This window comes from Bombus impatiens, unplaced genomic scaffold (assembly GCF_000188095.3).
Source record: "Bombus impatiens unplaced genomic scaffold, BIMP_2.2 scf_0548, whole genome shotgun sequence".
Taxonomy (NCBI): Eukaryota; Metazoa; Arthropoda; class Insecta; order Hymenoptera; family Apidae; genus Bombus; species Bombus impatiens.
In genome coordinates, this window is record NT_176967.1 from 1249388 (window position 1) to 1256005 (window position 6618).

Consider the following 6618-nt stretch of genomic DNA (forward strand, 5'->3'; position numbering starts at 1 on the left):
ATCGGACGTCCGTCGCGACGTTTATTAGCCCCGTTTGGATCGAACAGGGATGGCGCTGCCGCAAGGGTGACACGAGCGAGCCCCGCGAACAGCAGAGCGCAGATTGGACGAAATCGGTAACGAGAGTGCCAGGTCGAATCGAGAAACGAGTTTCTTCCCTCGTCGTCGCGGTCGCCTTCGATCACGATTGCGAGAACGATATATCTTGATTTCACGACCCTTCGCATGGGTATCGAGTTGCACGAAAATCGGGAAAGTCGGTCGGATTGGAAGAGCATGCGGCGTGGTAATCCAAATCCATGGGAACCCGGGCGGAACACCGCGCCCTTTGCCCATTGGTCGTACGCGCCCTCTCGCCCACCCCGTCGAACCTCGCTAATCATTCGAAATTGCCACGCATCTGTAACGCGTTTCGCTCGTTAACGCGACGTAGCACAGCCAGACCTTTCCTACTAGATTGGAAAATCCGCCTTCGTGGGAACGTTTTTCACGACCACGGACGAAAAGCAAAGTATACGCAGCGTGTCGCTGCTTGGAGAGTAAGACGAGTCGCACCGGTTCCCCTCGTACTCGTTTCCGTCGTTCTCGAGGAGGCGATTCAGCACGGTCTTGGTGCGATTCGAGCCTCGTTTCACGGTTCGAACAGGAAACGCGGGTGCATGGCACGAGGAAGTTCGCGCTCCGACTAGCCGACGTTTCTACTGTCTCGAGTTGGTGTTGGTGGTGGACCGAGAAAAGGGACAACCCCGAACCGGTCATCGCTTTATCCAAAAAGGCAGAGGCCACACACAGCCACGAACACGCCTCGACGCAACGGGGAAGGAGAGTCGGAGAAGCGGAGGGAGAGAAAGGAAGCGTACCGCTATTTAACAGCCCTTAGCGGTGATTTACTGGCGACGCCGGAACGCGGGACGAAGGCTGTGTAGCGAGTAGCAAGGGCCGTCGAATTTCTGCGACACGAAACGCGCAAGGAAAGAGATCCTCGCATATTTAAGTTCGTAGCGACACGAGATACCGAGGAGCCCACCCGTGTCCTCCGGACCACCCCCGGTTACGCGAATCTCTCTCGTTGGTTTTCCATCGCCCGTATCTTCCCAGTAGTTTCGTTAAAACGACCGTGTCGCGAGGTTACGGACGGGGCGCGCGCGAGCACGCTGGATTCGTGTGGAGTATGCGGCGCGAAGGTGGCGATACCCGGACTACCACGCGGCTCTGCGACTACCTCGATTCTTGCCTCGTCTCGAGCCGCCGTCCGGGCGGGTCTCGGCTATCGCGTCGGAAGAGGATCTTGCCGACAAAGCCGAAGATTTCCCGGCTAATTACTAGGAGACTAATTGAATGCCGTTCCTCGCGCGCTCTCTCCGCCAGCTCCTTTTCTCCTTCTTCTCGGTCCGGTTGGGTCTCGCCTCGCCTCGCCGCGCCCCTTTAGTTACTCCCTGGCCGTCCGCTCGGCTACTCTCTTCGTTCCTCCCGTTCTCCACCTTCTCGCCACTGTTTCCATCTCGTTCGTCCAAGAGCGGTAAGTACTATGGTCGCGCGTTTCTCCTTTCGTTTCTGTTGTGCGAACGCGTTCTCCGCCGCCGGAGAGGCCCGATCGCGACGTCTCTTTCTCTGGTTCGCACCGCTCGCTTTCGTGTTGCTTCTCTTTCGCCTGGTCCCCTTCTTTCTTCGCTCTCCTGCTCTCATTCATATTCATGCGTCGGTAATAGTCTGCCGCTTGGCCGCTGGCGGACATTACTACACTTCTTGCGCGCGTTCTCGCCACCGCGAGCCGCGGCCACCGCCACCGCCAGCCACCTCCTTCTCTTCTCGCTTTCTCTCCTTGTCCCACGCTCGGACCCTCCGCACCTTTGCGTTTTCCGCTTTCGCGTTTTCAGGGATCGCTGTTCGAAAATTCATTTATTCGTGTACGAGAGAACGTCCCATTACGGATCAGAGATACGATACTTTAGAAATTTTGTTCGACTTACAGCAGCACGCACGAGTATAGTACGATACAAAGATGGAATTTGTAAAAATTATGTAAAAGCAGGGAAATCAGCTTAACGGTTATAGTCAACGACGCGTGGAATGGAAGTTCTCAAGGATTTGATAGGTCCGGAAAAGAGACCACGGAGTTTACGTATTTCAGTGCCGCATATGCACCACGTTCCGTCGAACAGATCGGAGTAAAGCAAGTTAGTTCCGAAGTAACTTTGGAAAAAGTGGGAGAGGAGCGGAAAGACGTAGAAGAAACATCGAGTCGCAGTATCGATTTGGTATGTACGAGCGGTTAATTTTTCCGCAAATAAGTTCAAACAAAAGAATAAGATCGACGATGCGTGTTCGTTCTAGAAAACATAGACGAAGAGAGTTTCGAACAAACTCGTAGCTACGATCGTTTTTTAAATATAGGACTTACCCTGCCAAACGATACGAATCTGAAAATGTCGTTATGTCGCGTAGTCTCAAATTATTCTACGTACTTAAAATTCATCGATAATTCAACGAATCCGTCGCTGTGGTCGAAATATTTGGGTGCAACTGGAAAACAGCGAAAGATGGCAGTCTCCGATTCGATGACCGAATCTCACAGATCGACTGGGGAACACGCCCCGAACGAACGTTTTCATAGCTGGAAAGATGGACATTGTCCTTGGCAGAAAAGAGGCAGAGTCCCGTCGACGCCGTTAACGTGGCGTGAAGTTATCCATGAAAAGACTATTTTCGGGATGTAAACTCTTAAATAGAGATCCTCCTTACCGGGCGACAACAACGAGACGCGCCCCGTGACAGGGTTGTCCCGACCATTTACGTCGAGTTAACGGTTCGTTACTGAATAGAAGACCTATGCTTTATCCAACGTTGAAAAGATGTTTGGCCTCGGCACGGAGAAATCATGGGTACCCGCAGGGACGTGCCCGTTTCATCGAAATTTAGGCATCGTCACGTTTCACCGAGTCGAGAACGCTGATGCGTCGCGTCTCCGAAGCGCTCATCTCCAGCTACGAATCTCTTTTCGCGTTGCCGTGATCGATAGCACCGTTCCGAAGGGTCGAGCTTTCGTTCGATGAAAAATCCTACGAAATCGTAGGACGCGGTGGGACGCAAATTACACGAGCGAAAGCACTCGAGAACGCTAATCGGACGATTTAGGTTAAAGTCGATGGAGTTCGGGGGGACGAAACGAGTGAAACGAACCTGGGTTCGTCGCGAGGAACACCCAGGGGGTCGATGGGGCGCCCAGGATGCGTGTCGAATCGAGGGGCGGTTTTTGTCACGTTGACCGCAGTCAAGAGTCAACATTCGGCACAGCAGGCGCGTTGTCCCAACAATCCCCCAACGATCCCCGAGGATCTCGACAATGCGCAGCTTCCTGCGTCCGACTCCGCGTCGCCTCTCGCGCTACGGGACACGAGTACACGTAAACGAACAGCTTGGGAGAAACGATCCGGCGTCGATCGTCCCTTTAGTTTGACTTTTAGCTCGACTTTTAGCGGAACGACGAGGTCGTTGAAAGAGGAGCGGCTAGCAATCGTGGCACGATATCTTCCGACGTGTTTCTCAGCGCGCGACGGAAGAGCAGTCACGCGAGGTGCGCGGGAGATCGCTCGATGGAGAGATATCGATCGGCGTCCATCGATCTAAATTGTTCATCTAAATCACGGATGGCGATCTCGCAGATCCGACGAAAGACGCACAGCGTCGTGGTAAAACGCCTACGATACGACCGAGATTATTCTCGAAACCCCAACGAGAGAAGATCGTCCTACCGGGTTGGACTTCCGCAAGGATTACCGGCGTAGGTGGCCTCCCTTTTCCATGCGAGTTTTCTTATCGATTCGATTCCGAGAGGCTAATATCGCCGGGCAAAGGAACCAACGAACGGGACTCGTGCGTCGTATCCCGTGAATCGTCGGATTAATTTCCCATCTCATTTCGACGAATCGGACAAAAATTGTAGCGGTGAAACCCGTTGTTCGGACTTGGCCTTTACGAGTCGCGAATCGCGCGATTTCGACTCTTGCCAGAGAGACGAAGAAAATAGGGGAAAAGAGATGGAAAGATAGGGAAAAGGGAAGGTGAATACGAGAAAGGTTAATAAGGAGGAGTCGGTGACGAAGCATCGTCGAGGTCGTAGGTCGTAACAGGTAGAAAAGATATCCGTGGCTCGATTCATCTTGGTGGGGATGGATTAGGTCAGAGCGACTGTAAATAAGGGCCGAAGCGGATAAAAAGGAGAATTTATGGTGAAAATGTTTGTAGGCATTCCCATGCTAGGTAAACCATCTCTCGTAGGCGAGGGTGGGCCATTGACGGTTTCGTTGAAAGTTTCTTCCATAAATCCCGCTCGTATTGTCGGACTTTCAAGAGGAAACCCGCAATGCCATTGTGACACGCCTTACGGACTGCTGTAAATAATAACCGCCCCCTCGCCCTGCTTCTCGATCTCGAGATCGTGTTCCCCGCGACGTCTTCCCTCCGAAAACCAGCTCCGGCTCGCTTCTTTTTTCCTTCGTCTCCCCCGTGACGACTCGTGCTGCCTCCGCTCTCGCCTCTCCTTCCTTCTCTCTTTTTACGCTTTTGCGCGAGTCCACCGAATCGCGAGTGTTTTTCTTCCAGTTGACCGATCGCGCGTGTTTCCTTTCGGATCGAATTTCGGGCGAAATAGGACTCGCTGAAAAACAACGTGTAGAGCGATAAGTAGAAAGAAGCCGGTACACGTTTTTTTTTTTCAAAGTCGTGATCGCGGGCCGTGTTAATCGGTCGTGCGAACAACTGGCTTCCCTTTGTTCTTCGCGACTCGTAGATGCTTAACCAGTTGGAGAAAAAAAAAAAGAGGAAAAAATAGATGAAAAGATCGCGTGTACTCGTGTACGGCTATGGTCGTGTACGGCTATGGTCGAAACTCGAGCGGCGATTCACGAAAGCGGTGATACGCGTCTCGCGGTAAATTTACTCGGCGAAGTCGAAGCAAATTCGATCGACGATGATCGTCGCACGGCACCGGACAACCGTGAATTTGTAATCGATCGCGAATCGTGATCGCTTTTATAGCGCAACGCGACGCGCGTCGTATCCATCCCGATGATTCCGAGTAGAACGAACTCGGTGGTATCGTAGCTCGTAAACTTTACGGTAATATGGAAGCAATAAAATCTTATCGAAACATGGTGAAATCTCTTAACGCCCACGCTGTAATCGAACGTTTCCACCTTTCCATCGATAGTCGCGACCGCTTACGATTTTTCCCCCAGTCGCCTCGTCATCAGCCAACGTCTCGATCGAAGATTTGTCGAGGAAGCGGAAACGCGCCACGACGTGCTCTCTCCTTTGTCTGTTCGATGAATGACCGTTGAAATGGGATCGAGAACGAGATCGAGAACGAGAACGAGTACGGAAACGCCGAAACGAGGGGGCGATCGTAGCTCGCGAGGAAGCAATAGGAGGCGCGTGAGAGAGGGAACGCGATAGGTTTACGTCGACGAAGGAAGGCGCGTACGCTGGTGAAACGAAGAAAAAGGTAAGGAATCGGTAGCCACCCACGGAGACTCGCCGGTTTTCCCTTTCCTCTGGCTCCCGTGGTGTTTGCTACCGTCCCGTTGGCGTAGCCGTTCGCTCGGTCTCGTAATTTTCTCGATCGAGTCGTGGGTCGATTCGGAGAAAGCTCGGTTCGACCATCGCGCGTACCGTCGTAGTTTTCAGAAATCGTCGAGATATTAATGGGCGCGAGAAGAGGGGCAGGGACAGGGGGGACAGTATGCTCATACGCGAGCTCGTTGGAAAGAGCGTCGGACTCGATCCGGACGGTCCCGCGCGTCGCTACTTACTGATATTTATTGCGGCCAGAAATGTGTACGGGCTGCCATAAATCTCCGCATTCACACGGAGTTCCTAATTTACATATTCTCCAGCGAGTCCCTCTCTTTCTCTCACTCTTACCCTCTTTCTCCGTTTTCTCTCGTTCCCTGCTACGTTACCGCGCGCAACGGCCGCCCCTTTCTTTTTCTTCCGCTCCTTCTTTTGCGACGCGTCGTTTCGCGTCTACTCGTCGTGCCTCGGAATTTTCTTCTCTTGCTCGTTGGCGTAGGACGAGTAAAGCGATGCAAAGCGAGGTCGCGTCGTGAAAACGCGAGGCTATCGACGAGATGGCCCCTTTCGTCGCGTTAATCGTTTCATCGTTGATGGACGAAGGAAGAAGGCCAGTGCTCCCTAATGGTGCGTTAACCTTTACCATGGCTCGTTCGATCTCGATCTGACTCGCGCGACCAACTCGCTTATCTCGCGTTCCGAACGCTTCCACGCGAGTAATCGACTCTCCGTCTCTCTGCATCGCGTTTTCGTTTCGCTGGCGTAAATTAAAGATTCGAACGGATCCGAGGCAGAATTACGAATGACGGACATCTGTCACTGAATTTCATTAAAATCCTTTCCACGTCCCGTGACATCCTCGGGGCTAGTCCTCGGCCCGGTTGAATGGTTGGATGGCTGCTTGCCTGCTGCCTGGATTCGTGCACCCGTGACTCATTCATTATTCATTCGCCCAATTCATCACGGCGACATCGTGGTACGGGCCATGGCGCGCCAGCAACGGGCCAATTTCGGTTTACGCTCGAGAGTAGAAGAGCATCGAGACGC